This window comes from Mytilus californianus, unplaced genomic scaffold (assembly GCF_021869535.1).
Source record: "Mytilus californianus isolate M0D057914Y unplaced genomic scaffold, xbMytCali1.0.p SCAF_4, whole genome shotgun sequence".
Taxonomy (NCBI): domain Eukaryota; kingdom Metazoa; phylum Mollusca; class Bivalvia; order Mytilida; family Mytilidae; genus Mytilus; species Mytilus californianus.
The window spans coordinates 13,678,978-13,691,062 of record NW_026262690.1 but is presented as its reverse complement, the minus strand read 5'-3'; positions in this window follow the sequence as shown (position 1 = coordinate 13,691,062).

The following is a 12,085-nucleotide window of genomic DNA, read 5'->3' as shown; positions in this document are numbered from 1 at the left end:
AATATTTATGCCAAAGTATAATTGATTAATTAAAGATAGAATTCCTATAAAATGCTTGTGTAGAGTCTTTTCATGACGTCATGATGCAGAAGTTATAAGTTTTCATTTGATTGTGACAAAAAAGAACAATTGCTGTCAGTTAAACAAACAAAACTCTTAAAAGGAAAACGCTTGTTTTAAGTAAAAAAAAAAAGGAAATAAAAGATACAAAGTGCATTTCCAGAAACTTTCCATTTCTTTCTTTTCATTTTAGTGGAAAATGTTATAACAGTTAAATGCTAGTTCTCTGTATAAATTGATGTTTAATGTTGTGATATTTTCTTGAATGAGCAATGATCAGCAATGCTTCAACAGAGAAAGACATTTACTGAAATACAAGATCACTATTAGATTGATATATGAAACTAAATTAGAAATAAAGATGAGAGTTTCCCTTTTCTACACTTCCTTTATCACTCTGTTGTGTATCATAAACTATAGTTGTTACATGAAAACCAATCCTATATTTGTTTGGAATGAGGACTTGTGAAGAAATTAGGAGTGATTATTAAATATACCTTAATTGCTAAATTGAGTAAACATCTTAAAATAAACAAAAACTTCGAATTTCATTTGCAAACCTTAAAAATTTTAGTTGTACTCTCAGCAGGTCTCTTAATAGTCTTAATTTGGATTTGCTGTATCCATGGCAACACTGCTTGCATAGTCCCCATTGCTGTAGCCCACTAGACCGAATCCACATCAGTATGTGTGGTGTGCATGTACAGTCATATAATTACATTTTCTTTAATACAAAGCAAATTAACTGATCAGAATATTATTTGACGACTGGTTTCATGGAAATAGTAATGTCTCTGGTCTGAAGCTACTGGATGAATTAGTTTGATTATCAGTGTATTATGTGGTACAACATCTCTGGTCTGAAGCTACTGGGTAAAGTAGTTTGATTATCAGTGTATTATGTGGTACAACATCTCTGGTCTGAAGCTACTGGGTAAAGTAGTTTGATTATCTGTGTATTATGTGGTACAACATCTCTGGTCTGAAGCTACTGGGTAAAGTAGTTTGATTATCAGTGTATTATGTGGTACAACATCTCTGGTCTGAAGCTACTGGGTGAAGTAGTTTGATTATCAGTGTATTATGTGGTACAACATCTCTGGTCTGAAGCTACTGGGTGATTTAGTTTGATTATCTGTGTATTATGTGGTACAACATCTCTGGTCTGAAGCTACTGGGTAAAGTAATTTGATTATCTGTGTATTATGTGGTACAACATCTCTGGTCTGAAGCTACTGGGTAAAGTAGTTTGATTATCTGTGAATTATCTGGTACAACATCTCTGGTCTGAAGCTACTGGGTGAAGTAGTTTGATTATCTGTGTATTATCTGGTACAACATCTCTGGTCTGAAGCTACTGGGTGAAGTAGTTTGATTATCAGTATATTATGTGGTACAACATCTCTGGTCTGAAGCTCTGGGCAAAGTAGTTTGATTATCTGTGTATTATGTGGTACAACATCTCTGGTCTGAAGCTACTGGGTGAATTAGTTTGATTATCTGTGTATTATGTGGTACAACATCTCTGGTCTGAAGCTACTGGGTAAAGTAGTTTGATTATCTGTGTATTATGTGGTACAACATCTCTGGTCTGAAGCTACTGGGTGAATTAGTTTGATTATCTGTGTATTATGTGGTACAACATCTCTGGTCTGAAGCTACTGGGTGAAGTAGTTTGATTATCTGTGTATTATGTGGTACAACATCTCTGGTCTGAAGCTACTGGAATAGTTTGATTATCTGTGTATTATGTGGCACAGCATCTCTGGTCTGAAGCTTTTGAGTGAATTAGTTTGATTATCTGTGTATTATGTGGTACAACATTTCTGGTCTGAAGCTACTGGGTGAAATTGTTTGATTATCTGTGTATTGATAAATTTTCACTGCTGTTCTTGTACTATTAACAACAAATTTATTTATTTTGTAAAAAATATATCTGTACACCTAACAACAAAATTATTATATTTATATTGACCTGGTACATTATTTTATTTAACACCATTTTGTCCAAGGTTATAGTTGTCTTTTTGACATTGTTTTACATCCCCCCCTTTTTTATCTAATATTGTATTTATATTGTGTCATAGATCAAATTTATTCGTTCAGTGTATGTTTACTTGTTTTTGTTGATATATCTTTTTGTTTGAGTTAAGCCATTTCAATTGATATTTTATAGTGTGTCTTTCTATGTTGTAATGTTACGCTACTATTTCAGGTTAGGGTGAAGGTTGGCACCTGTTGAAATGTTTAAACCCGCTGCATTTGTTTGCACCTGTCCTAAGTCAGGAACCTGTTTCAGTGGTTGTCGTTTGTTGATGTGGTTCTTAAGTGTTTCTCGTTTCTTGTTTTTGTCTCGCCTTAAGCTTGACAGAGTCAAAAAGCAAGACATAGGTATGCTGTTTCTGGCGTCGGCGTCAACAATGTATTAGTTTGTGATTAGGTCTAGTTTATGAGGAACCACTAGTGGTAGGTCAATGATAATTGGTATGCAGTTGTATAAGCATTAGCAAATCTCATTTCCATGGAGAATATTTGGTCCTTACCCCTCAGTCATGGTCTATTGACTTTGAAACTTTTGCTTAGTTTACATGTATTAGTTTGTGATTAGGTCAGTTTAAGATGAACCACTAATGTTAAGTCAATGATAATTGGTATGCAAATGTATTGGCCTTTGCAAGTTTCATTTCCATGGAGATTCCCCACCCCCTCATTATGGTTCATTGACTTTGAAACTTTTACTTAGTTTATCAAGTTAATGTTTGTGTTTAGGTTGGTTTAAAGGGAAAGACTCATGAAAAGTCAATGGTATTTGGTATGATGTTGTATTAGCATTGGCACATCTCATTTCCATGGAGATTGTTTAGCCCTGTACCTTCAGTCATGGTTCATTGACTTTGAATATTTGCATAACTTACATTTTAAAATATTGCTATTTTAATTTCAACATTTGCATTATCAAAATAACAAATAGGTGAGACATATCTCTGTGTTAACAGTTATTTATATAAATTAGACCGTTTGTTTTCCTGTTTGAATTGTTTTACACTAGTCATTTTGGGCCTCTTTATAGCTTGCTGTTCAGTGTGAGCCAAGGCTCCGTGTTGAAGGCCTTACTTTGACCTATAATTGTTTACTTTTTACACATTGTGACTTGGATGGAGAGTTGTCTCATTGGCACTCACACCACATCTTCTTATTAGTCCCCTACCGACGAAGTCAAAGGGGACTTTAGGTTTGCACTCTGTCCGGCTGTCTTTCTATCTGTCTATCTGTCTATCTGTCCATCTGTCAGTCCAGCAAATCAGTTTTCCACACTTTTTTTCTTTGTGCTTCATTCTCAAATAATCTGTTTTCCACACTTTTTTTCATCATTCTTGAAGATATTGACTTGATATTTCTTATATAGTTTACATGGTGTAAACTATATAAGAAATATCGAGTCAATATCATGGTGACAAGTTATAGATCAAGTTAGCATTTTGTTCCAGTATAATGTTTTTAACCGGTAGGGACTATGTATCGCCATGCAATACTCTCAAAATGCTTGTTTCTATTATGTGGTACAACATCTCTGGTCTGAAGCTACTGGGTGAAGTAGTTTGATTATCTGTGTATTATGTGGTACAACATCTCTGGTCTGAAGCTACTGTGTGAATTAGTTTGATTATCTGTGTATTATGTGGTACAACATCTCTGGTCTGAAGCTACTGGGTGAAGTAGTTTGATTATTTGTATATTATGTGGTACAACATCTCTGGTCTGAAGCTACTGGGTGAAGTAGTTTGATTATCTGTGTATTATGTGGTACAACATCTCTGGTCTGAAGCTACTGGGTGAATTAGTTTGATTATCTGTGTATTATGTGGTACAACATCTCTGGTCTGAAGCTACTGGGTGAAGTAGTTTGATTATCTGTGTATTATGTGGTACAACATCTCTGGTCTGAAGCTACTGTGTGAATTGGTTTGATTATCTGTGTATTATGTGGTACAACATCTCTGGTCTGAAGCTACTGGGTGAATTAGTTTGATTATCTGTGTATTATGTGGTACAACATCTCTGGTCTGAAGCTACTGGGTGAATTAGTTTGATTATCTGTGTATTATGTGGTACAACATCTCTGGTCTGAAGCTACTGGGTGAATTAGTTTGATTATCTGTGTATTATGTGGTACAACATCTCTGGTCTGAAGCTACTGGGTGAATTAGTTTGATTATCTGTGTATTATGTGGTACAACATCTCTGGTCTGAAGCTACTGGGTGAATTAGTTTGATTATCTGTGTATTATGTGGTACAACATCTCTGGTCTGAAGCTACTGGGTGAAGTAGTTTGATTATTTGTATATTATGTGGTACAACATCTCTGGTCTGAAGCTACTGGGTGAAGTAGTTTGATTATCTGTGTATTATGTGTATTATGTGGTACAACATCTCTGGTCTGAAGCTACTGGGTGAAGTAGTTTGATTATCTGTGTATTATGTGGTACAACATCTCTGGTCTGAAGCTACTGGGTGAAGTAGTTTGATTATTTGTATATTATGTGATACAACATCTCTGGTCTGAAGCTACTGGGTGAAGTAGTTTGATTATCTGTGTATTATGTGTATTATGTGGTACAACATCTCTGGTCTGAAGCTACTGGGTGAATTAGTTTGATTATCTGTGTATTATGTGTATTATGTGGTACAACATCTCTGGTCTGAAGCTACTGGGTGAAGTAGTTTGATTATTTGTATATTATGTGATACAACATCTCTGGTCTGAAGCTACTGGGTGAAGTAGTTTGATTATCTGTGTATTATGTGTATTATGTGGTACAACATCTCTGGTCTGAAGCTACTGGGTGAAGTAGTTTGATTATCTGTGTATTATGTGGTACAACATCTCTGGTCTGAAGCTACTGTGTGAATTGGTTTGATTATCTGTGTATTATGTGGTACAACATCTCTGGTCTGAAGCTACTGGGTGAATTAGTTTGATTATCTGTGTATCATGTGGTACAACATCTCTGGTCTGAAGCTACTGGGTGAATTAGTTTGATTATCTGTGTATTATGTGGTACAACATCTCTGGTCTGAAGCTACTGGGTGAATTAGTTTGATTATCTGTGTATTATGTGGTACAACATCTCTGGTCTGAAGCTACTGGGTGAATTAGTTTGATTATCTGTGTATTATGTGGTACAACATCTCTGGTCTGAAGCTACTGGGTGAAGTAGTTTGATTATTTGTATATTATGTGGTACAACATCTCTGGTCTGAAGCTACTGGGTGAAGTAGTTTGATTATCTGTGTATTATGTGTATTATGTGGTACAACATCTCTGGTCTGAAGCTACTGGGTGAAGTAGTTTGATTATCTGTGTATTATGTGGTACAACATCTCTGGTCTGAAGCTACTGTGTGAATTGGTTTGATTATCTGTGTATTATGTGGTACAACATCTCTGGTCTGAAGCTACTGGGTGAATTAGTTTGATTATCTGTGTATTATGTGGTACAACATCTCTGGTCTGAAGCTACTGGGTGAATTAGTTTGATTATCTGTGTATTATGTGGTACAACATCTCTGGTCTGAAGCTACTGGGTGAATTAGTTTGATTATCTGTGTATTATGTGGTACAACATCTCTGGTCTGAAGCTACTGGGTGAATTAGTTTGATTATCTGTGTATTATGTGGTACAACATCTCTGGTCTGAAGCTACTGGGTGAAGTAGTTTGATTATTTGTATATTATGTGGTACAACATCTCTGGTCTGAAGCTACTGGGTGAAGTAGTTTGATTATCTGTGTATTATGTGTATTATGTGGTACAACATCTCTGGTCTGAAGCTACTGGGTGAAGTAGTTTGATTATCTGTGTATTATGTGGTACAACATCTCTGGTCTGAAGCTACTGGGTGAATTAGTTTGATTATCTGTGTACTATGTGGTACAACATCTCTGGTCTGAAGCTACTGGGTGAAGTAGTTTGATTATCAGTGTATTAAGTGGTACAACATCTCTGGTCTGAAGCTACTTGGTGAATTAGTTTGATTATCTGTGTATTATGTGGTACAACATCTCTGGTCTAAAGCTACTGGGTGAATTAGTTTGATTATCTGTGTATTATGTGGTACAACATCTCTGGTCTGAAGCTACTGGGTGAATTAGTTTGATTATCCGTGTATTATGTGGTACAACATCTCATGTCTGAAGCTACTGGGTGGAGTTGTTTGATTATCAGTATATTATGTGGTACAACATCTCTATTTTGAAGCTACTGGGTGGAGTTGTTTGATTATCTGTGTATTATGTGGTACAACATCTCCGGTCTGAAGCTACTGGGTGAATTAGTTTGATTATCTGTGTATTATGTGGTACAACATCTCTGGTCTGAAGCTAATGGGTGAAGTAGTTTGATTATATGTGTATTATGTGGTACAACATCTCTGGTCTGAAGATACTGGGTGAATTAGTTTGATTATCTATGTATTATGTGGTACAACATCTCTGGTCTGAAGCTACTGGGTGAAGTAGTTTGATTATTTGTGTATTATGTGGTACAACATCTCATGTCTGAAGCTACTGGGTGGAGTTGTTTGATTATCAGTGTATTATGTGGTACAACATCTCTGGTCTGAAGCTACTGTGTGGAGTTGTTTGATTATCTGTGTATTATGTGGTACAACATCTCTGGTCTGAAGCTACTGGGTGAATTAGTTTGATTATCTGTGTATTATGTGGTACAACATCTCTGGTCTGAAGCTACTGGGTAAAGTAGTTTGATTATCTGTGTATTATGTGGTACAGCATCTCTGGTCTAAAGCTACTGGGTGAAGTAGTTTGATTATCTGTGTATTATGTGTATTATGTGGTACAACATCTCTGGTCTGAAGCTACGGGGTGAAGTAGTTTGATTATCTGTGTACTATGTGGTACAACATCTCTGGTCTGAAGCTACTGGGTGAAGTAGTTTGATTATCTGTGTATTATGTGGTACAACATCTCTGGTCTGAAGCGACTGGGTGAATTAGTTTGATTATCTGTGTATTATGTGGTACAACATCTCTGGTCTAAAGCTACTGGGTGAATTAGTTTGATTATCTGTGTATTATGTGGTACAACATCTCTGGTCTGAAGCTACTGGGTGAATTAGTTTGATTATCCGTGTATTATGTGGTACAAGATCTCATGTCTGAAGCTACTGGGTGGAGTTGTTGATTATCTGTGTATTATGTGGTACAACATCTCTGGTCTGAAGCTACTGGTTGAATTAGTTTGATTATCTGTGTATTATGTGGTACAACATCTCTGGTCTGAAGCTACTCGTTGAATTAGTTTGATTATATGTGCATTATGTGGTACAATATCTCTGGTCTGAAGCTACTGGGTGGAGTTGTTTGATTATCTGTGTATTATGTGGTACAACATCTCTGGTCTGAAGCTACTCATTAAATTAGTTTGATTATCTGTGTATTATGTGGTACAACATCTCTGGTCTGAAGCTACTGGGTAAAGTAGTTTGATTATCTGTGTATTATGTGGTACAACATCTCTGGTCTGAAGCTACTGGGTGGAGTAGTTTGATTATCAGTGTATTATGTGGTACAACATCTCTGGTCTGAAGCTACTGGGTGAAGTTGTTTGATTATCTGTGTATTATGTGGTACAACATCTCTGGTCTGAAGCTACTGGGTGGAGTTGTTTGATTATCAGTGTATTATGTGGTACAACATCTCTGGTCTGAAGCTACTTGGTGAAGTTGTTTGATTATCTGTGTATTATGTGGTACCACATCTCTGGTCTGAAGCTACTGGGTGGAGTTGTTTGATTATCAGTGTATTATGTGGTACAATATCCATGGATTTTTCTAGCATTCCACAGGGTCCGGTATTCGGACCCATTCCCAACGGCAAAACCCCTACATTTTTCCCAATTTTGGGGGAAAAATTCCCAATTGATTACAAAACTCATTTTCATCTATATTATTCAAGACAGAGATGTTTATTATGTTCAACAGCTAGCTTTATGCCGAAAATTGCCAACAAGTAATGTGTAAATCCCAGTTGAAACATAATGACTGACAAAAAACAACATTGACAAACAATGGCTGCCAAAACACAGGAAGTGAAGAAAATTACAAAACCAGATCAAATTCCGGAAACGGATAAGGCTATAATTCCGGGTTTGCAGATAAAATACAATAAATAAACAAAATAAATGATTTTTATAGTTTTTAATATACAAATCCTTGAAATACATAAATTTAAAACAAATTCTAGCATGTGACAGCTATGAAATAACAAACCTGAAATTGAAAACTAAAATATATAAAAAAAAAAAAAGAAAAAAGAAACAGGATATATTTTATACAGAAAAATATTTTAGTTCACAAATGTTCATGTAAAAATAAAATAAAATGTGACAATACTTGTCTTTTTCACCAAAAAACAGAACAGAAAATTTAATGATTAATAGCCTTCATGTAGTTTCTTACTTTATTTTCACCATGTTCACCAAAAAAGAAAATTTTTATTGAACTAAACACACTAAAACTAGCATTTGGTATATAGGTTGTTTTTCCCAATTTCACTGAAACCCGTGTTAAAAAATTCCCAAAATTGGCCAGGGTCCTTTTTCCCAAAATACCTAGATAAACCCCTGATATCTCTAGTCTGAGGCAACTGGGTAAAGTAGTTTGATTATCTGTGTATTATGTGGTACAACATCTTTGGTCTGAAGCTACTTGGTGGAGTTGTTTGATTATCTATGTATTATGTGGTACAACATCTCTGGTCTGAAGCTACTGGATGAAGTAGTTTGATTATCTATGTATTATGTGGTACAACATCTCTGGTCTGAAGCTACTCTTTAAATTAGTTTGATTATCTGTGTATTATGTGGTACAACATCTCTGGTCTGAAGCTACTGGGGAATTAGTTTGATTATCTGTGTATTATGTGGTACAACATCTCTGGTCTGAAGCTACTCGTTGAATTAGTTTGATTATATGTGTATTATGTGGTACAATATCTCTGGTCTGAAGCTACTGGGTGAATTAGTTTGATTATCTGTTTATTATGTGGTACAACATCTCTGGTCTGAAGCTACTCATTGAATTAGTTTGATTATCTGTGTATTATGTGGTACAACATCTCTGGTCTGAAGCTACTGGGTAAAGTAGTTTGATTATCTGTGTATTATGTGGTACAACATCTCTGGTCTGAAGCTACTGGGTGGAGTAGTTTGATTATCAGTGTATTATGTGGTACAACATCTCTGGTCTGAAGCTACTGGGTGAAGTTGTTTGATTATCTGTGTATTATGTGGTACAACATCTCTGGTCTGAAGCTACTGGGTGGAGTTGTTTGATTATCAGTGTACTATGTGGTACAACATCTCTGGTCTGAAGCTACTTGGTGAATTAGTTTGATTATCTGTGTATTATGTGGTACCACATCTCTGGTCTGAAGCTACTGGGTGGAGTTGTTTGATTATCAGTGTATTATGTGGTACAATATCTCTAGTCTGAAGCTACTGGGTAAAGTAGTTTGATTATCTGTGTATTATGTGGTACAACATCTTTGGTCTGAAGCTACTTGGTGGAGTTGTTTGATTATCTATGTATTATGTGGTACAACATCTCTGGTCTGAAGCTACTGGATGAAGTAGTTTGATTATCTATGTATTATGTGGTACAACATCTCTGGTCTGAAGCTACTCTTTGAATTAGTTTGATTATCTGTGTATTATGTGGTACAACATCTCTGGTCTGAAGCTACTGGGTGAATTAGTTTGATTATCTGTGTATTATGTGGTACAACATCTCTGGTCTGAAGCTACTAGTTGAATTAGTTTGATTATATGTGTATTATGTGGTACAATATCTCTGGTCTGAAGCTACTTGGTGGAGTTGTTTGATTATCTATGTATTATGTGGTACAACATCTCTGGTCTGAAGCTACTGGATGAAGTAGTTTGATTATCAGTGTATTATGTGGTACAACATCTCTGGTCTGAAGCTACTGGGTGAATTAGTTTGATTATCTGTGTATTATGTGGTACAACATCTTTGGTCTGAAGCTACTCATTGAATTAGTTTGATTATCTGTGTATTATGTGGTACAACATCTCTGGTCTGAAGCTACTGGGTAAAGTAGTTTGATTATCTGTGTATTATGTGGTACAACATCTCTGGTCTGAAGCTACTCATTGAATTAGTTTGATTATCTGTGTATTATGTGGTACAATATCTCTGGTCTGAAGCTACTAGGTGAATTAGTTTGATTATCTGTGTATTATGTGGTACAAAATCTCTGGTCTGAAGCTACTCATTGAATTAGTTTGATTATCTGTGTATTATGTGGTACAACATCTCTGGTCTGAAGCTACTGGGTAAAGTAGTTTGATTATCTGTGTATTATGTGGCACAACATCTCTGGTCTGAAGCTACTCATTGAATTAGTTTGATTATCTGTGTATTATGTGGTACAATATCTCTGGTCTGAAGCTACTGGGTGAATTAGTTTGATTATCTGTGTATTATGTGGTACAACATCTCTGGTCTGAAGCTACTCATTGAATTAGTTTGATTATCTCTGTATTATGTGGTACAACATCTCTGGTCTGAAGCTACTGGGTGGAGTAGTTTGATTATCAGTGTATTATGTGGTACAACATCTCTGGTCTGAAGCTACTGGGTGAAGTTGTTTGATTATCTGTGTATTATGTGGTACAACATCTCTGGTCTGAAGCTACTGGGTGGAGTTGTTTGATTATCAGTGTATTATGTGGTACAACATCTCTGGTCTGAAGCTACTTGGTGGAGTTGTTTGATTATCTGTGTATTATGTGGTACCACATCTCTGGTCTGAAGCTACTGGGTGGAGTTGTTTGATTATCAGTGTATTATGTGGTACAATATCTCTAGTCTGAAGCTACTGGGTAAAGTAGTTTGATTATCTGTGTATTATGTGGTACAACATCTTTGGTCTGAAGCTACTTGGTGGAGTTGTTTGATTATCTATGTATTATGTGGTACAACATCTCTGGTCTGAAGCTACTGGATGAAGTAGTTTGATTATCTATGTATTATGTGGTACAACATCTCTGGTCTGAAGCTACTCTTTGAATTAGTTTGATTATCTGTGTATTATGTGGTACAACATCTCTGGTTTGAAGCTACTGGGTGAATTAGTTTGATTATCTGTGTATTATGTGGTACAACATCTCTGGTCTGAAGCTACTGGGTAAAGTAGTTTGAGTATCTGTTTATTATGTGGTACACCATGACAGGATTGTTGGCACATAGGAAAATCAAATTTCCATCTTCAGTTCTTAAACTAATTGTGGCATGCTTTAGCCAAACTTTTGAGGATTGATGTTTGGATGGTACTTTAAAAATGATCTTCATTTTGGTTGATTCATGTAAAATCTTCATCTTGGAATTTTAATACAACTGTTGGTAAAAAAGAAGCCCTGGATTTTTGAGTTAACTGTTTATCAAAATTTTAGTAGATTAGAAACTTAGTGGGATTGCATCTCTCTTGCTTGCAGCTATAGAATTTTACAGTTTGGAAGAACCTAAGATCACCCTGTTTTTTTGGTGTGGTACGTGTTGCTCAGACTAGTTTTCTATGTGGTGTTTTGTAAACTGTTGTTTGTCCTCTGGTTGTATTTTGCTTTTAGCTCACCGTTCCGAAGGCCACTTTTTAAGCCACTCATTAAGTCTCAAACACTTAAGCAATTAGAGCAAATCTGATGAGAGGTTAAAATGTTCATTAGGCCAAGTTCTATCAGCCATGCAATTTTCAGACGAATCTAACAGTCCATCTGTAAAATGTATTTCTTTGCTTTTGTAGAAAGTATGACAGATACAAAGAACACCTCAATGGAATTTTTAAGCCAATCATTAATATATATTAAAAAGCAAAATTAATGAATTGCCCAAAGAGGGATTTCTGTATAGCAAGTATCTGGGGGAATATTAAAATAAGGAGATATAGTATATTGTTTTCTAGTCAGTGTGTCCAGGTGTTCTGTC